Source organism: Triticum urartu, unplaced genomic scaffold (assembly GCF_056163025.1).
Source record: "Triticum urartu cultivar PI428250 unplaced genomic scaffold, HENAU_Tu73 scaffold2, whole genome shotgun sequence".
Taxonomy (NCBI): Eukaryota; Viridiplantae; Streptophyta; class Magnoliopsida; order Poales; family Poaceae; genus Triticum; species Triticum urartu.
Genome location: NW_028260368.1, coordinates 11060846 through 11081891, shown reverse-complemented (window position 1 = coordinate 11081891; position 21046 = coordinate 11060846). Strand labels below are relative to the sequence as shown.

At 36.5% G+C, this 21046-nt stretch overlaps 4 non-coding genes across 4 annotated transcripts; 2 read left to right on the top strand and 2 right to left on the bottom strand.

The window, feature by feature from the left end:
* Positions 1–4370: 4370 nt before the first annotated feature.
* On the bottom strand, positions 4371–4443 carry TRNAF-GAA (transfer RNA phenylalanine (anticodon GAA)). The gene has a single exon. It is a non-coding gene; the product is annotated as a tRNA-Phe (tRNA).
* A 1668-nt stretch (positions 4444–6111) lies between these two features.
* On the top strand, positions 6112–6184 carry TRNAT-UGU (transfer RNA threonine (anticodon UGU)). Its single transcript has one exon. It is a non-coding gene; the product is annotated as a tRNA-Thr (tRNA).
* A 1219-nt stretch (positions 6185–7403) lies between these two features.
* Positions 7404–7490, bottom strand: TRNAS-GGA (transfer RNA serine (anticodon GGA)). The gene has a single exon. It is a non-coding gene; the product is annotated as a tRNA-Ser (tRNA).
* Positions 7491–16109: 8619 nt separating this feature from the next.
* TRNAR-UCU (transfer RNA arginine (anticodon UCU)) lies at positions 16110–16181 on the top strand. The gene has a single exon. It is a non-coding gene; the product is annotated as a tRNA-Arg (tRNA).
* Positions 16182–21046: the final 4865 nt, after the last annotated feature.

Sequence of the window (21046 nt, the reverse complement as noted above, 5' to 3'; positions counted from 1 at the left end):
CCGGAAGAAGCTCAAAAGGCACTTGAAATAGCCGAAGCTAACTTGAGTAAAGCTGAGGGTACGAAAGATTTGGTTGAAGCGAAGCTCGCTCTCAGACGAGCTAGGATACGAATCGAGGCTGTCAATTGGATTCCCCCATCCAATTGAAGACAATCCAGTGGTTTATAGTTGATACAAAGAAAAAGGGAAGAGGGGTAGAAAAAGTTATTAGATAGCGAAGCGAAGTAAGTCCAATGCTATCTAGTAATTTTTCTACCTACTTACCTACTATTGGATTTGAACCAATGACTCCCGCCGTATGAAAGCAATACTCTAACCACTGAGTTAAGTAGGCAATTTATCACCACAAAGGAAGACCCATTACTTCGATCGATTATATATTGAATCCCTTTTCTAAGCAATACCGCTCTGTTATTGGTCTGTTATATACTAAATACTAAACTAAATACTAAACAGATACAGATCAAAGGGGTATCCTCTGGCATTAGAAAATATTCATCTTGACAAGAAATTATCTATATGTTAAGATATCTCTGATAAGGGCTATAGCTCAGTTCGGTAGAGCAACTCGTTTACACGTGCGCCAATGCTTTTCAAAGGAGCTTATTATGCAATGAACATAATCGATCTTATTGCAAAATCAATGTCTTACTTCATAGATTCGAGAGAATAGGAGAACAGTAGCCTGACAAACAGTCGGTTCAGTCCGATTCAGGTGCCAATTCAGGTGCCTAATCAAATAGAACCCTTATGGATTTGCTAGTTGATAAGGTAAATATCCAGCCCACTAAATGCTAGGCGTAATGAGGATAAGGGCCTCCAAAAAACTTCTTTTCGTTCTATGAACTTTAAGGTGTATGAAGTCTCATAGTTAACTCTTGCAGTGGAACGATAGAGACTCCATTTCACTTAGGTTGATTTAATTTAGACCGGAGGCAGACCTAAGTCAAGGTAATCCTCCTTTGAAACACTTTGGTATTGCTCCTAGATAGATCATAATACAAAAAATCAATCAGAGCACAGGGAGCCATCTCATTATCTTTCCGTAAAGAAAAACTATGGTGGACTAACTGATCTTTAAATCAGTTTATGAAAGAGCCCAATGCAAAAAAATGCATGTTGGGTCTTTGAAACAGTTCAAATCATTTCGATAATAATCCGTTTGATCTGTTTTACCGAGAAGGTCTACGGTTCGAATCCGTATAGCCCTAATATGCCCTTTTTTAGATTTTAGGATCTCTATCCTATGTTTTCTTTAGTTTAGTATAGTTTTCATTTTCTCATTAGTATTTGTTTATAGACTGGATAGGCGCCTGCGACATAGAATAGAGATAAAAGCATTACCAAAGGCTCATTCATCGAAAATCAAAATCATACAGACAGGAAAAGAAAAACGAATTTCTATCAAATCAATAGAAGAAAGGATCCTTTCCCTGATTTGAATCCCGTCCTCCTTCAAATAGGATATCTCTAGACTTCCCTATAATAACTGCAATGATTTTATCCATTTTGCGAATTCCTACTTTGTTTTAAGTATATTTATTACTTTGTTTATAGATACATTATGTAAATTGATCAACTTTAAATAGAAAAAATAAAGTAAAGAGTAAATAAGAAAACAGAATATTCTGTCTCATAGTTCTGAAATAGAGTTCTTTATTTTTATTTTATAGTATTACTTCTCATTAATTATACTGCATAGATTAGTCCTACTATCTTAATTAGGTTCTAATTTAGTAGTATTCTCATTTTTATTTAATAGTCTCTTATTATTTTATTATTAAATATTAAATAAAGGATAGAGCTATTCTTTTTTCTAGAGATTCTAGAGAAAGCGAGACAAAGTGAAACGAGAAAGTTTTCTTTATATAAGAATTAGATCTACATACACCATATCTAAATAGAATGGAAATCCAAAAGAAAGGGAGTTGGGATTCCATTGGATGAATCTTTAAAGAAGATGCAGCACAGAGGAAACAAAGGCTAAACTTAAACTAAGCGCTTTTGTTTGAACAAAAAAGATTCTTGTTTCACCGAGGAAAAGAGAGAAGTTCTGGATAAATTGACAATGCTGAATTGAATTGACTAATTTAAGTTCCGCCTATTCCACATTAATGGGAGTACATTATGTTTCTGCTTCACGAATATGATATTTTTTGGACATTTCTAATAATAGCAAGCCTTATTCCTATTTTGGCATTTTCGATTTCAGGACTTTTAGCCCCGGTTAGTGAAGGACCAGAGAAGCTTTCTAGTTATGAATCGGGTATAGAACCCATGGGAGGGGCTTGGGTACAATTCCGAATACGCTATTATATGTTTGCGCTCGTTTTTGTTGTTTTTGATGTGGAAACCGTCTTTCTATACCCTTGGGCAATGAGTTTCGACGTATTGGGTGTATCCGTTTTTATCGAAGCTTTGATTTTCGTGCTTATCTTAGTTGTTGGTTTAGTTTATGCATGGCGAAAAGGAGCCTTGGAATGGTCTTAACTGAATATTTAGACAAAAAAAAAGAAGGAAAAGATTCTATTGAGACAGTTATGAATTTGATTGAGTTTCCCTTACTTGACCAAACAAGTTCCAATTCTGTTATTTCAACTACACCAAATGATCTTTCGAATTGGTCAAGACTCTCCAGTTTATGGCCCCTTCTATACGGTACCAGTTGTTGTTTCATTGAATTTGCTTCATTAATAGGCTCACGATTCGACTTTGATCGTTATGGATTGGTACCAAGATCAAGTCCTAGGCAAGCAGACCTAATTTTAACAGCCGGTACGGTAACAATGAAAATGGCTCCCTCTTTAGTGAGATTATACGAGCAAATGCCTGAACCAAAATACGTCATTGCTATGGGAGCCTGTACTATTACAGGGGGAATGTTCAGTACGGATTCCTATAGTACTGTTCGGGGAGTTGATAAGTTAATTCCTGTGGATGTCTACTTGCCGGGCTGCCCACCTAAACCGGAGGCAGTTATAGATGCCCTAACAAAACTTCGTAAGAAGATATCGCGAGAAATAGTTGAGGATCAAACTCTATCTCAAAATAAAAATAGATGTTTTACTACCAGTCACAAGCTTTATGTTAGGCGCAGTACTCATACAGGAACTTATGAGCAAGAATTGCTCTATCAATCACCATCTACATTAGATATATCTTCTGAAACTTTTTTCAAATCCAAAAGTTCAGTACCTTCCTACAAATTAGTGAATTAGGAGAGGGGCTCTTTTGTGTAGAAAAATAAAAAGCAGGGCAATCTTTCAAACTTGCATCCGAAATGTGAAATATTTATACAAAGAGGGAGAGATGAAGACAATGCAGCAGGGTTGGTTATCTAATTGGCTAGTCAAACATGAGGTGGTTCATAGATCTTTGGGCTTTGATCACCGAGGAATAGAGACTTTACAAATAAAAGCAGGGGATTGGGATTCCATTGCTGTCATTTTATATGTATATGGTTACAATTATTTACGCTCCCAATGTGCTTATGATGTAGCACCCGGTGGATCTTTAGCTAGCGTGTATCATCTTACGAGAATACAATATGGTATAGATAATCCAGAAGAAGTCTGCATAAAAGTCTTTGCCCAAAAGGATAATCCTAGAATTCCGTCTGTCTTCTGGATTTGGAGAAGTGCCGATTTTCAAGAACGCGAATCTTATGATATGGTGGGAATCTCTTATGATAATCATCCGCGCCTTAAACGTATCCTAATGCCTGAAAGTTGGATAGGCTGGCCCTTACGTAAGGATTATATAACCCCCAATTTTTATGAAATACAAGATGCTCATTGAATGATAAGAAATTCATGCTCACTTATACAACACAACTCCAGATTTTATTCAAGTCAAGGAATATTTTTAGGTTCTTTTCCTAGATGAAACGGAATACCTATTTATAATTAATTCCTAATTATACAAAAGCATTCCAGATAGACTGAGCAAAAAAAGGGTTTCATTTGGATTCCCCTATTTTGAAAATCGCATATTAATTTCCTTCATATGAACAGAAAAATAGGATGACTCAAAGAAGTTCTCTACCAGGAACTTTGTACCGCGCACATTACTTAGCACAACTAGGAAAATAAGATAAGATAAAGATAAGCAAGACTAAAAAAATATTCGTCGGAATAGCGGAATACAAAATTAAGAAACGCAAAAAAATAAAGGGGAATCTCACCCCCTTCTTTATCATAAAGAAAAGATATATTTTAAAACTTCTTTAAAAAGAAAAAGAAGTGCCTCTATATTTATATTATAGATTTATCCACTTAGATGAATAAATATTATTAATGAATATGTATCACAATCCATCTCGAGGTATTTGGATCAATACCTATTCGGTGGATCTTTTTTTTTTTTTTCTCTGCCAGGAACCAGATTTGAACTGGTGACACGAGGATTTTCAGTCCTCTGCTCTACCAACTGAGCTATCCTGACCTTTTCTTGTGCATCATCCTAGTAGAGTATTTGTATCTATGTCAATTAAAAGGACTAAAAATTAATTAAAGTATTTCAAATTTTAAATTTGAAAATGGGGGGGGTAGTCCTATGCATTGTGCATGGTTTACTTAAATAAAACTTAAAAATAGAGTGAATAACCAAGATTTCTTGCCGATACTCTAATAAAAAAGAAATCTATTCAATGAATAGGATAAGATCCATTGAGTTCTCTTCGCATTCCTTTGTGAAAGAGTAGAATGAGAAAGCTAATGAATCTTAAACCCATTGCATTGATAAAAAGAAAAAAAAGTGCATTGATAAAAAGAAAAAAAAAAAGAGGATAAATAATAATAATATAGTATAGTTAGGGAATAAAAGAGGATTTGGGGATAGAGGGACTTGAACCCTCACAACTTATAAAGTCGACGGATTTTCCTTTTACTAGAAATTTCATTGTTGTCAGTATTGACATGTAGAATGGGACTCTCTCTTTGTCCTCGTCCGATTAATCCACTTTTTTAAAGATCTCGAAAACTTTGAATTTTAATTGAAGAATTTGATTATTCAATATTCGATTGGAGTGGATTCACAATAATGAAAAAAAAAAATTATGATATGAGTTTTTTATTTCATAATCATTATCATTTCTAATTTCATTTTTAAAAAAGATAAAGAACCTATATTATAATTAGAATATAATATGAGTTCTGTGATTAATCGTTTGCTATGTCAGTATCTATACGTGTTTATTAAATGTATAAGGTATAAAACCCCTCTTTCTCTAATTTAGAACTAGAAGGAATTCCACTAACAACACAACGTAATTAACTCGATTCGTTAGAACAGCTTCCATTGAGTCTCTGCACCTATCCTTTTCCTTTGTATTCTAGTTCGAGAACCCCTTGTTTTCTCAAAACACGGATTTGGCTCAGGATTGCCCTTTTTTAATTCCAGGGTTTCTCTGAATTTGGAAGTTACCACTTAGCAGGTTTCCATACCAAGGCTCAATACAATCAAGTCCGTAGCGTCTACCGATTTCGCCATATCCCCATTTCCCTCTTCTTTGAGACCAGGATTCCTTGTGTAATTTCATCCATCTCTTAGTTTTTTTTTTGAATCATTGAGTTCATCACTCAACGTAGTCTAGCAGTTCAGTTCGACTCTATTTGAGAGACCTCGCTTGCTTATTGCAATTCAGAATTGAATTGATTCTATCCTTGATGTATTTGCAATTCAATCCGAATCAATATATCCAAAAGTTTTTATCTCCCCCACCTCCCGTCTTACTTTTTTATAGTATTCAAAATTATACTATAACGCTTGATATTTATTCTTTTTTTCTAATCAGAATTAGCAATTTTATTTACTCTGACTCTATGTTCCCCTTAGTGAAATATTAATCCTCAAATTATTAACAAATAATAAAGTCTATAATGATCGAATGAAAATACCAATAAATTCTATAATTTTATTTTTTAATATCTCTATAGTTAAGCATATCAAGCTAACTTTATCTTTAAGAAGTTTTAGTATTTTTTTATTTTTATAAGTATAACTTCAAATTTAGAACTAGTTAATAGCTAAGATTAATAACTAATATCTGAGATTTTACGGATTTCCTATACTATACCTATTTCTATTTGTTACACTATTTCCGTTATGTAAGCCCACTTAGCTCAGAGGTTAGAGCATCGCATTTGTAATGCGAGGGTCATCGGTTCAAATCCGATAGTCGGCTTTTTTTTCTCTATCGATGTTCTACGAACAAGAATCTCTTTTTTTCCGAATTAAATGGAGAATCCAGGATCTTTTATGTTTTTTACCTTACAATTTTGCTAGATACAAAACAATAAAATAAATAATATATATACAAAAAAAAAAGATTTTGATGAAATTCCATTTTTTGGGGTACTTTAGTTGATTTTACTCTGTTTATCCTGTAGTTTAATTCAGTTTTAATTTCGATGTATTCTGTAATGTAAATACAATGAAATTAATTGTGTAAAATGAAATTTCAATAAAATAAAAAAAGGAGTCTTCATGTCCCGTTATCGAGGACCTCGTTTAAAAAAAATACGCCGTCTGGGAGCTTTACCAGGACTCACTAGAAAAACACCTAAATCCGGAAGTAATCTTAAAAAAAAATTCAATTCTGGGAAAAAGGAGCAATATCGTATTCGTCTTCAAGAAAAACAGAAATTGCGTTTTCATTATGGTCTGACAGAACGACAATTACTTAGATATGTACATATCGCTGGAAAAGCAAAAAGGTCAACAGGCCAGGTTTTACTACAATTACTTGAAATGCGTTTGGATAATATCCTTTTTCGATTGGGTATGGCTTCAACCATTCCTGGGGCCCGCCAATTAGTCAACCATAGACATATTTTAGTTAATGGTCGTATAGTCAATATACCAAGTTTTCGTTGCAAACCCCGAGATATTATTACTACGAAAGATAACCAAAGATCAAAAGGTCTGGTTCAAAATTATATTGCTTCATCGGACCCGGGGAAATTGCCAAAGCATTTGGCGATTGACACGTTGGAATATAAAGGACTAGTAAATAAAATCCTAGATAGGAAGTGGGTCGGTCTCAAAATAAATGAGTTGTTAGTTGTAGAATATTACTCTCGTCAGACTTGAACTTAACGAAAAAAGGAAAGGTTCATAGAATTTTCTTCCCCTTCCCCTTTCCCCGAACTAAATCGCCCTAAGACCATTACCATTAATTTGTATTTTCCCATCAACTAGCTAAAATTGATTAACCCTAGGATTAGGATCCTTTTTTCTTTTTTCCTCTATGTGTATTTTACATACCACAGTAATTTGCTATAGAGAATTTCTAATTTCTATTAAATCAAAATAAGATAATATAAGATATTATATTATTGCTGGAAAAAATTGTTATTTGATTTGATACATTGTGATCCTTAACGTTGATGAATTAAGAAAAACGGAAAGAGAGGGATTCGAACCCTCGGTAAACAAAAGTCTACATAGCAGTTCCAATGCTACGCCTTGAACCGCTCGGCCATCTCTCCTACATAACTTATTATGGAAAATAAACTGAGTGAATAGCGAGTTTTCTTATTCCTGCAGTACAGGTACAACCGCAACCACTCGGGGGTTCCATAGTTCTATTGGAAAAATTCCTTTTGATCTAAGTGGAAGGATACAGGATTTTTTACTAGAAATTGCGCTCGCTATAAAATAAAAGTTTTAATTTGGGTTTTCCCGCAACTAAAGAAAAAGAAAATGGAAGAATTCTTCTTATTGCATAATAAAATAAAGAAACCTTAGAATTCCGTTTGCATAAGATACGCTACACCATACTATCGAAATCAAAAATAGGGTATGAGACAATTAATAACTTTGAAAACACGAAATAGTTGATAACATAAGTTGTTGTTCAGAAATAGGAAAGTGGAATGAAATCCAGTCTTAGTCAAATATTTCATATCTCTTCGTGTCCAAGCAGAAGGAAAAGGATACAATTTGAGCTGAGCGGAAAATCCATATCTCTCTTATCCATTTAAAGCATATGGATTTAGAGTAGAGCATATGGATCAATCTATTTATAATTATAAGAATCGAATGTGTTTGTTTTTATGTTATTTTGTGAAGGAATGAAAACAATTCTATATAGAATGGGTTGGGAATTATGCCTAGATCCCGTGGAAATGGAAATTTCATTGATAAGACCTCCTCAATTGTAGCCAATATTTTATTGCGAATAATTCCGACAACCTCAGGAGAAAAAAAGGCATTTACTTATTATAGAGATGGTGCGATTTGACTCTTTTTTTTGCTTTTTTTTAGCCCTACCTATACCTCAGTCTTACGAAAAAGAGAGGGGGGTTGGCATAGAGAGAACCAAATTTGTAAAGCAAACAAACCCACGCTTCGGGAAGGTGAGGCGAACTAACAATTCCTTCCGTCGTGTATCCTCGATTGATGCGGCTTCAGATACTTCAATTGTAGATTTGAGTATTGAGCGAAAGGTTACACCTACAGGATATGGTATGGTATGGATTACAGGCCAATCCTACTCTATTAGTATCCGTAGGCAGCATAGGGGAGAAAAGCACTACACCTAGAAATAGGAATCAACAAGAGAAAAACTTTGTTAGAAATTACCCCTTTCCTGATCGGTATCAGGGCTGGGAAGAATGGTTGGGATAACAAACAACCATCAGGTTTGTACTTTGGATACCCCTATAACCATCAAAGATCGTTGAAGTAGCTAATTCCTCTAAATAGGAGGCGTTGAGAACAAAGAAATTATTGGAGCTATCGTTTTCCTCTAGCATTAATAGAATTCATTGGTGTTAAGAAAAACCTCTTGTGGGAAGGTTGGCTAGAGATTTCTTGGAAAAATACCAGCCCCTTTCGGTTCATAATGAGACGGGACTAATTCTATTTTGATTCTATAGATTATTTCGCTTAGTACTATTATGTACAGAAGGGAGGAGCCGTATGAGATGAAAACCTCATGTACGGTTTTGGAACGGAGATTTTTTGAATAGAATGAACGACCGTAACGGATGTTGGCTCAATCCGAAGGAAATTATGCGGAAGCTTTGCAAAATTATTATGAAGCTACGCGACTAGAAATCGATCCCTATGATCGAAGTTATATACTCTATAACATAGGCCTTATACACACAAGCAATGGAGAGCATACAAAGGCTTTGGAATATTATTTCCGGGCACTAGAACGAAACCCCTTCTTACCGCAAGCTTTTAATAATATGGCCGTGATCTGTCATTACGTGCGACTATCTCCACTATAGAAAGAAAAAAAAAAAAGAGAGGATCAAATTTTCTAGTAAATACTAGAAAAAAAGGGCTTTCTACATAGGGATCGTAAAAACAACGATTTTTCCCTATCAGCTGTAGGAAGGAAGGACACTTCACGAGAATCAAAAAACGAAGAAAGTATGGCCTATACTACTACTCTATGGATAAAGTTTCTCAAATTGATAGAGAAAGCACCGTAAAGATCAATTAGTGAGCGACTGGGTCGATACAACTAAAAAAAACTGCTTACTTATCCCATGATATGGGGCAAAATTTAGGAATCCGCTTATGTAATAGAGCCGATCCACTAAGGGATTAAGCAGCGGTGTAGTATCAGATCCCAAAGATAGTAAGTTCTTTTTTCTTTCTTATGGAAAAAAGTCTTTTTCAAGGATTCTATAGAGATTTCATATATGAAACCGGGATAGTTACCTCTCAGAAAATTTGAACGAAGGCTCTATATCTATCTATGCTTCATTCTTCTGAAGGTGGGAAAAAAGATCAAACTGATTATTGATAAAAATTAGGGTTTGAAACTTAGGTAATTAATTTCTTCTGCTTAACCCAAGAACAAATTGGATCGATTTTTGATAAATCGAATTCAGTTAAGATAGGGGAAATTCAGATAGCAATTTCTGAGCCGTATGAGGTAGGAAACTCTCAAGTACGGTTCTAAGGGAAGGAACTTCCTATTCCGACCGAGGAGAACAGGCCATTCTACAGGGTGATTCGGAAATTGCGGAAGCTTGGTTTGATCAAGCTGCTGAATATTGGAAACAAGCTATAGCGCTTACTCCGGGAAATTATATTGAAGCACAGAACTGGTTGAAGATTACGAAGCGCTTTGAATTTGAATAAGACCATGCTCCTTCTTTTTCATAAAATGGGTGGTTTGGTTGTTGATCCATTAATCAAATAAATTAGGTCGTAAGATCGAATCAAGAATTTCATTATATCCATTTCTTATACCTTCTATTTTATATGATATTTCATAAGAATAAACCATAGGGATAGGGTCTAGAATAGAAGTAATAAAGTGAATAAAAAGAGGGGGCAATCTAAATATTGCTAATATATTAGGACCATCTTATTAATAATTCTAATGAGTTATCTTGGAATTTAGAATCAAATAAAAAACCCTATATTATGCTCAAGGAAAGTAGATATAGATAGGAGCTTATGCCCTCAAAAAAAATACACTAGTTTCTTAAATTAAAAATAAAAAAGATTTTTTTCTTACGTCGAGAAATATTTGTTTTTCAAGATAAACAATGTCCGTTAGGCACCTAATCTTTATGTCATAATAGACCCGAACACTTGCCTCGGATTGACTTCAATATATAATTGCTCCAGTGAATAACTAAAAAAAAAATAGAAGGATGGTAGATAGTAAAGAAAAGAACTAATCACAATATCTATCTTTCAAAATCTATCTTTCAAAATCTATCTTTCAAAATATATATCTTTCAAAGATTCACTAAAAAGACAGTTGGCGGGTCTCTTTGTATGTCTTGTCCGGAAAGAGGAGGACTTAATGATTATTCGTTCGCCGGAACCAGAAGTAAAAATTGTTGTGGATAGGGATCCTGTAAAAACATCTTTTGAGGAATGGGCCAGACCCGGCCATTTCTCAAGAACACTAGCTAAGGGCCCTGATACTACCACTTGGATCTGGAACCTACATGCTGATGCTCACGATTTCGATAGTCATACTGGTGATTTGGAGGAGATTTCTCGAAAAGTCTTTAGTGCTCATTTCGGGCAACTTTCCATTATCTTTCTTTGGTTGAGTGGCATGTACTTTCATGGCGCCCGTTTTTCCAATTATGAAGCATGGCTAAGTGATCCTACTCACATTGGACCCAGTGCTCAGGTAGTTTGGCCTATAGTAGGGCAAGAAATATTGAATGGTGATGTAGGCGGGGGTTTCCGAGGAATCCAAATAACCTCTGGTTTTTTTCAGCTTTGGCGAGCATCTGGAATAACTAGTGAATTACAACTCTATTGTACTGCAATTGGTGCATTGATTTTTGCAGCGTTAATGCTTTTTGCTGGTTGGTTCCATTATCACAAAGCCGCTCCCAAATTGGCCTGGTTCCAAGATGTAGAATCCATGTTGAATCACCACTTAGCGGGATTATTAGGACTTGGGTCTCTTTCTTGGGCGGGGCACCAAATTCATGTATCTTTACCAATTAACCAATTTCTTGACGCTGGGGTGGATCCTAAAGAGATACCACTTCCTCATGAATTTATCTTGAATCGGGACCTTTTGGCTCAACTTTATCCTAGTTTTGCCGAAGGAGCAACCCCTTTTTTCACTTTAAATTGGTCCAAATACGCAGAATTTCTGACTTTTCGCGGAGGACTAGATCCAGTAACCGGTGGTCTCTGGCTGACCGATATTGCGCACCATCATTTAGCTATTGCTATTCTTTTCCTAATCGCAGGTCATATGTATAGGACCAATTGGGGTATTGGCCATGGACTTAAAGATATTTTGGAGGCTCACAAGGGCCCATTTACAGGACAAGGCCATAAGGGTCTTTATGAAATCTTAACAACGTCATGGCATGCTCAATTATCTCTTAACCTAGCTATGCTAGGCTCTACAACCATTGTTGTAGCTCATCATATGTATTCTATGCCTCCCTATCCATACCTAGCTACTGACTATGGTACACAACTTTCCTTGTTCACACACCACATGTGGATTGGCGGATTTCTAATAGTCGGTGCTGCTGCACATGCAGCAATTTTTATGGTAAGAGACTATGATCCAACTACTCGATACAACGATCTATTAGATCGCGTCCTTAGACACCGCGATGCAATCATATCCCACCTTAACTGGGTATGTATATTTCTAGGTTTTCACAGTTTTGGCTTGTACATTCATAATGATACCATGAGTGCTTTAGGCCGTCCACAAGATATGTTTTCGGATACTGCCATACAATTACAACCTATCTTTGCTCAATGGGTACAAAATATCCATGCTACTGCGCCTGGCGTAACAGCTCCTGGTGCAACAACAAGTACTAGCTTAACGTGGGGAGGCGGCGAGTTAGTAGCAGTAGGTGGCAAAGTGGCTTTGTTACCTATTCCATTAGGAACCGCAGATTTTTTAGTCCATCACATTCATGCATTTACCATACATGTGACTGTATTAATACTTTTGAAAGGTGTTTTATTTGCTCGGAGTTCCCGTTTGATACCCGATAAAGCAAATCTAGGTTTTCGCTTTCCTTGCGATGGGCCTGGCCGAGGGGGAACATGTCAAGTATCCGCCTGGGATCATGTTTTCTTAGGTTTATTCTGGATGTACAATGCAATTTCGGTAGTCATTTTCCATTTCAGTTGGAAAATGCAGTCGGATGTTTGGGGTACTATAAGTGATCAAGGGGTGGTAACTCATATTACAGGGGGAAACTTTGCACAGAGTTCCATTACGATTAATGGGTGGCTTCGAGATTTCTTGTGGGCACAGGCATCGCAAGTCATTCAGTCTTATGGTTCTTCATTATCTGCATATGGTCTTTTTTTCTTAGGTGCTCATTTTGTCTGGGCCTTCAGTTTAATGTTTTTATTCAGCGGCCGTGGTTATTGGCAAGAACTCATTGAATCTATCGTTTGGGCTCATAACAAATTAAAAGTTGCTCCTGCTACTCAGCCTAGAGCCTTGAGCATTATACAAGGACGCGCTGTAGGAGTAACCCATTACCTTCTGGGTGGAATTGCCACGACATGGGCATTCTTCTTAGCGAGAATTATTGCAGTAGGATAGTGGCTAGGAGGATTTGAAAGGCATTATGGAATTAAGATTTCCCAGGTTTAGCCAAGGCTTAGCTCAGGACCCCACTACTCGTCGTATTTGGTTTGGTATTGCTACCGCACATGATTTCGAAAGTCATGATGATATTACTGAAGAACGTCTTTATCAGAACATTTTTGCTTCTCACTTTGGGCAATTAGCAATAATCTTTCTATGGACGTCCGGAAATCTGTTTCATGTAGCTTGGCAAGGAAATTTTGAATCATGGATACAGGATCCTTTACACGTAAGACCTATTGCTCATGCGATTTGGGATCCTCATTTTGGTCAACCCGCTGTGGAAGCCTTTACTCGAGGAGGTGCTGCTGGTCCAGTGAATATTGCTTATTCTGGAGTTTATCAGTGGTGGTATACAATAGGATTACGCACCAATGAGGATCTTTATACTGGAGCTCTTTTTCTATTATTTCTTTCTACGCTGTCCTTAATAGCGGGTTGGTTACATCTACAACCCAAATGGAAACCAAGCCTTTCGTGGTTCAAAAACGCGGAATCTCGTCTCAATCATCATTTGTCAGGACTTTTCGGGGTAAGTTCTTTGGCTTGGACAGGACATTTAGTTCATGTTGCTATTCCCGCATCCAGGGGGGAGTACGTTCGATGGAATAATTTCTTAGATGTATTACCCTATCCCCAGGGGTTGGGACCCCTTTTGACGGGTCAATGGAATCTTTATGCCCAAAACCCTGATTCGAGTAATCATTTATTTGGTACCGCTCAAGGAGCGGGAACTGCCATTCTAACTCTTCTTGGGGGATTCCATCCACAAACACAAAGTTTGTGGCTGACCGATATGGCTCACCATCATTTAGCTATTGCATTTATTTTTCTCATTGCCGGTCACATGTATCGAACTAACTTCGGAATTGGGCACAGTATTAAAGATCTTTTAGAAGCGCATACTCCTCCGGGGGGTCGATTAGGGCGTGGGCATAAGGGCCTTTATGACACAATCAACAATTCGATTCATTTTCAGTTAGGTCTTGCTCTAGCTTCTTTAGGGGTTATTACTTCCTTAGTAGCTCAACATATGTACTCTTTACCTCCTTATGCATTCATAGCACAAGACTTTACTACTCAAGCTGCTTTATATACTCATCACCAATATATTGCAGGGTTCATCATGACAGGGGCTTTTGCTCATGGAGCTATTTTTTTCATTAGGGATTACAATCCGGAACAGAATGAGGATAATGTATTGGCAAGAATGTTAGACCATAAAGAAGCTATCATATCTCATTTAAGTTGGGCTAGCCTCTTTCTAGGATTCCATACCTTGGGCCTTTATGTTCATAACGACGTCATGCTTGCTTTTGGTACTCCAGAAAAGCAAATCTTGATCGAACCTATATTTGCCCAATGGATACAATCTGCTCATGGCAAGACGACATATGGGTTCGATATACTCTTATCTTCAACGAATGGCCCCGCTTTCAATGCGGGTCGAAGCCTATGGTTGCCCGGATGGTTGAATGCTGTTAATGAGAATAGTAATTCGCTTTTCTTAACAATAGGACCTGGGGATTTCTTGGTTCATCATGCTATTGCTCTAGGTTTGCATACAACTACATTGATTTTAGTAAAGGGCGCTTTAGATGCACGCGGTTCCAAATTAATGCCAGATAAAAAGGATTTTGGATATAGTTTTCCTTGTGACGGCCCAGGGCGCGGCGGTACTTGTGATATTTCTGCTTGGGACGCATTTTATTTGGCAGTTTTCTGGATGTTAAATACCATTGGGTGGGTTACTTTTTATTGGCATTGGAAACATATCACATTATGGCAGGGCAACGTTTCACAATTTAATGAATCCTCCACTTATTTGATGGGATGGTTAAGAGATTACCTATGGTTAAACTCTTCACAACTTATCAATGGATATAATCCTTTTGGGATGAATAGTTTATCGGTATGGGCGTGGATGTTCTTATTTGGACATCTTGTTTGGGCTACTGGATTTATGTTCTTAATTTCCTGGCGGGGGTATTGGCAGGAATTAATTGAGACTTTAGCATGGGCTCATGAACGCACACCTTTAGCTAATTTAATTCGCTGGAGAGATAAGCCCGTGGCTCTTTCCATTGTGCAAGCAAGATTGGTTGGATTAGCTCACTTTTCCGTGGGTTATATATTCACTTATGCAGCTTTCTTGATTGCCTCAACATCAGGCAAGTTTGGTTAATTTAGTTTGTTTTTTTGTACTGTATCAGCACCTAGTTCATTACTCTTGATAGAGAGGGAGGATCTGCCTTTTTAGATTTCTTTTTCTATTTATTTTTCCATCTAGGATTAGAACCGTATACTTGGTAATAATAGCAACGACACATTATGGCAAAAAAAAGTTTGATTCAGAGGGAGAAGAAGCGGCAGAAATTAGAACAGAAATATCATTTGATTCGTCAATCTTTAAAAAAAAAGATAAGAAGCAAAGTTTCTCCCTTGAGTTTGAGTGAAAAAACGAAAATGCGAGAAAAATTGCAATCCCTACCGCGTAATAGTGCACCTACACGCCTTCATCGACGTTGTTTTTTGACCGGAAGACCTAGAGCTAACTATCGACATTTTGGGCTATCCGGACACGTACTTCGAGAAATGGTTTATGAATGTTTGTTACCGGGTGCAACAAGATCCAGTTGGTAAGGATAAAATACCCTTTCGTATTTGTATGGATTTCTGGAATTGATAATCATAGAGGAGCCCTCTTTACCATTCTGTATAAATGGACTATTCTATTTGTATAGATATTGGTAGAGGGGCGTATCCAACCCTCTTTTATCCACTAGTTACCCCTCTTTAGTTTAAGAGTATAGAGCAGTTTGGTAGCTCATAAGGCTCATAACCTTGGGGTTGCGGGTTCGATTCCCACTACCGCCTCCATACTCCTTCTTTATGATATATGCATGATATAATATATACATCATGCATTTGTATCTGGATTTTTTGATTTCCTAAAAGAGTTTTGGTCTAACAGTTTTTTCTCGGAAGAAGCAAAAAAATAAAAGAAAGAATAAAATATGAAAGAAAAGCGTCCATTGTCTAATGGATAGGACAGAGGTCTTCTAAACCTTTGGTATAGGTTCAAATCCTATTGGACGCAATCTTATTTCTATCTATTCTTTAAATAACTATACTAAACTAAAAACAAAGAAAACTTTTTTGCATGATTCAAATGAAAAAGCTTTCTCAACGATTCCTATTCTACTAACAAGAGTAGACATGCAAAATTTATTTGTTACTGAAGAGAAAACCGTTCCAGCTGTTCCTGAATAGCTTCCTTCAAAAGGATTTCCGCTTGCTCGGTGAATGTCTTGCTAGAAGATATAATTTCTTGGAATTGAGGTTTAGTATCTTTTAGATGTTTACGTAACTCATCCAGAAATTTATTTACCTGTTCAATTTCTAACGAATCAAGATATCCTCTTGTTCCGGTATAAATAGTAGCTATCTGCTCTTCCACTGGGAGAGGATTTGCCTGGGATTGTTTAAGCAATTCCCTTAATCGTCGACCCCTTGCCAATTGATTCTGACTTGTTTTATCGAGAGCAGAGGCGAATTGTGCAAAGGCTTGTAACTCTGCGAATTGCGCTAGTTCCAATTTTGATTTGCCAGCTACTTGTTTCATGGCTTTAATTTGAGCCGCGGATCCTACTCTGGAAACAGAAATACCCACATTAATAGCGGGTCGAATTCCGGCATTGAATAGATCCGCAGATAAGAATATTTGTCCATCTGTAATGGAGATTACATTAGTAGGAATATAGGCGGAAACGTCTCCAGATTGAGTCTCAACTATTGGTAAAGCGGTCATACTTCCTTCGCCTAAAAGAGAATTTAATTTAGCGGCTCTTTCTAAAAGGCGTGAATGCAAATAAAAAACATCCCCTGGATAAGCCTCACGTCCGGGAGGTCTTCTTAATAGAAGGGACATTTGGCGATAAGCTTGTGCCTGTTTGGAGAGATCATCATAAATTATTAAAGTATGCCGTTCGCGGTACATAAAATACTCAGCCAGGGCTGCTCCCGTATAAGGAGCGAGGTATTGTAATGTAGCAGGTGAATCCGCCATTTCAGCTACTACAATAGTGTATTCCATGGCCCCCTCCTCATGGAAAGTAGTTACTACTTGAGCTACGGAGGATGCTCTTTGACCGATAGCTACATAAACACATATTACACCTTGCCCTTTTTGATTGAGAATTGTATCTGTGGCTACTGCTGTTTTGCCAGTCTGTCTGTCCCCAATAATTAACTCTCGCTGACCGCGCCCTATAGGGATCATCGAATCGATAGCAATAAGCCCTGTTTGAAGAGGTTCGTATACGGAACGCCTGGAAATTATACTTGGAGCAGGAGATTCAATTAAGCGAGATTCGGAAGCTATAATTTCGCCTTTCCCATCAATAGGTTTAGCCAGAGCATTTACAACACGACCCAAGTAAGCCTCACTCACGGGTATCTGAGCAATTCTTCCTGTTGCTTTTACAAAACTTCCCTCTTGTATCATCAACCCATCGCCCATTAATACAATCCCAACATTTTTGGATTCCAAATTCAGAGCAATACCCCTAGTACCTTCTGCAAATTCGACTAATTCACCTGACATTATTTCACCAAGACCTATAATACGAGCAATCCCATCCCCCACTTGAACTACGCGACCTATATTCTCAATCCCTACTTTCCTATTATATTGTTCAATACGTTCGCGGAGAATTTTATGAATTTCGTCGACTCGAAGGGTTGCCATTAGTGTTTCTTGACTCTTTTTTCGGAAGCAAGGGGAAAAATAATGCCTAAATTCTAAACGAAAGTAGAAGTTCAAGGCCTAATTAATTTAATTATTTCTTCCATTCCAGGGACCCGAGAATGCCAATATTAGCACGAATCGTACGGAAATGTAACTCGGTATTCAAACAACTATTCAGAGTTCCTAGAGCTCCTTGTACGGCCTGTTGGAAAACCCGCTGTCGGACCTGATTCATTGCCCTTTGTTTTTCAAAATAAAGGGTTTCGTTTTTAGACTTTTCCAATTGTTCCAAACTAATAGAAGTAGCATTAATCAAATTTGCTTTTTCTCGTTCTATCTCAGAGTATCCATTCATTCGATACTCATCCGCTTCTAGTTCGACTTTCTGTAATCGAATCCGAGCTTTTTCGAGTTGCTCAATGGTCCCTCTACGCAATTCTTCTGAATTTCGAATAGTACTCAAGATCCTCTGTTTTCGATTATCTAATAAATCTTTTAATGAAAGTAGATTATTTTGTAAGTTTACAACTTTTATGATCTCTTCCCGAACCAAACATGAATCTTTCGATTCATTTGGCTCTCACGCTCCTTTTTTTTTTTCTATAGCTATTTCCATATCTTTTTTTTAAGTAATGAGCCTATCCTCTATCTTCTTTTTTATGTTTATATTTCAATATACCGAAACCTATATAAGACTAGATAAATATTAAGAGGACTCTTCCGCCTAGATAAAAATATATCATGGTCAGCAAAGTTGTTTCTTTATTTTTATTTGCCCTCTAGTTAATAATTTCAATTTCATTAAGAAAAACTAACTAAATAAATGGAAAATGAAAATTAATAGAATTCTTTTTTATTTTTTTTTTCTTCAAATCCAAAAAATTTCTCTTTTTTATACATAGGTCGTCGATTCGGCATTGGTTAAAAAAGGGCAGGGTGCCCCCTTTTTTTTCTAGTAAATAGTTCAAACCATTTTATCGATATGAGTGTTCTATATCAGATAAATTTTACATTAGCTATTTCCCGTTTAAATTGGTACTAATACTAATATAGTTGTAGAAAGAGTACCTCTTTTTGCCTGGACTTCAAGCAGTTTAGCTTTAACCGTGTTAATGGTCTCACATTCTTGGTTTATAGAGAATCAAAGTTGATTTACCAATGAGTCGCGAAATGCTATGGTTCTTCCATATGATTTCTGAATTTATTCAGAAGTAATTCGTCGAGATCGTGCACCCTTTTCTTATTTATCCGAAAAATACTAAAAAATATTATAAAGTGCAGCCGGATAGATCCAATCTATTCTTGAAATAGACAACTCGCACACACTCCCTTTCCAAAAAAAATCAAAACACCAACCACTACAGTTAGATTTATTAGATTTGTTGCTAAAATATCGGTATTAAGCCCGAAACTGCCAGCGGATGGCCAGTGAGCTAAAAAAACGAAAGAATGGGTTACATTTTTCATATGCTCTCCTCTTATAGATAGGACGAACAAAGAACAAAGTTTTTCGATCACTTACTTCGCTCGCCCTTTTTTGATCGGTTTTTTTAATGCAAATAGATTCAATCTAGTAATTTCTTTTAGATTAAGTCTTACGTCTTGTTTGACCGGTGAAAGACTTCCTTTGTTGAAATGTTCTGTTCCCAAAATTCCTAAAATAAAAGGAAAAAACTTTCCACTTTCCTAAACTAAGGACGGGAAATAAGAAGGTGAGCATATCTTCTAAATTAATAATACTCAACTCAGCCCTTCCTAGAATGGGGTATTATCTGTCCCGATAAATAGATAATTCCAGGAGTAATAAATAGGAGTAAATTAAATAAAGTATTGATATAATTGGAATTGTGGAAGCAAATACCAATTTACTAAAAAAAGAAAAAAGTATCTAATCGAAATCGAAAGAATTTTTTTTTTAAGATTAAACAAAAGGGTTCGCAAATAAAAGCGCTAGTGCCACAACTAGTCCATAAATTGTTAAAGCTTCCATAAAAGCTAGACTAAGCAATAAAGTACCTCGTATTTTACCTTCTGCTTCTGGCTGTCTCGCAATACCTTCTACAGCTTGTCCTGCAGCAGTACCTTGACCAACTCCAGGTCCAATAGAAGCAAGCCCTACGGCCAATCCAGCAGCAATAACAGAAGCAGCAGCAATTAGTGGATTCATGGTGAGTAGTTCCTCGTGTCAAAAAAAAGAAATGGTTAAGGATACAATCAACCAATAAATTCTTACTTCTAAGCTCTATTGGGGAGAAGTAAAGTAACTAAAAAGTACAAATTGAAATCAAATTGAAATGATAATGTGAATTGTCCGAACTACATAGAAGGGAATTCCATATCCATATATCGGATTAGATAATGAATCTAACCTAGGAATATATAATATAATATCCTATATATATACATTTGTTTCTTCTATTTTGTTTGCATATTTTCTCATTTTCTATTGAATCGGATTCTAAAATCATTGCTTAAAGTGGAAACCTGCATAAAAGAGGACTCCACTTATAGACATTAAGGATATTATAGTATAGATCTAGCCTGACTCCACCCTCCTTAATGCATATATACTTTGAAAATTCCATAATATAGTCTATTCTATTCTCTCTCCTACAACTCTAGGCTATATATTCATACGCATTTCTAACTATTTTTTTGCAACCAAGCAGATTATCTGGAACCATGCATGAATTGAGCTAAGCTGCAAAAAAAAAAAATACTATTTCCAAAAAGAGTCAATTCAATGATGACCCTCCATGGATTCACCTATATAGGCTGCGGCTAATGTTGCAAAAATAAGAGCTTGAATACCGCTTGTAAATAATCCAAGAAACATGACCGGTATAGGGATTACTAAGGGGACTAAAGAAACAAGAACAACAACGACTAATTCATCCGCCAATATATTCCCGAAAAGTCGAAAGCTAAGCGATAATGGTTTTGTGAAATCTTCTAGGATGTTAATTGGTAAAAGGATTGGAGTTGGTTTAATATATTTCTCGAAATAGCTCAATCCTTTTTTGCTAAGACCAGCATAAAAATATGCCGCTGACGTGAGTAAAGCTAAAGCAACAGTAGTATTTATATCATTCGTGGGCGCTGCTAATTCCCCATGGGGTAACTCTATAATTTTCCAAGGTAAAAGAGCACCCGACCAATTCGAAACAAAAATAAAAAGGAACATAGTTCCAATAAAGGGAACCCAGGGACCATAT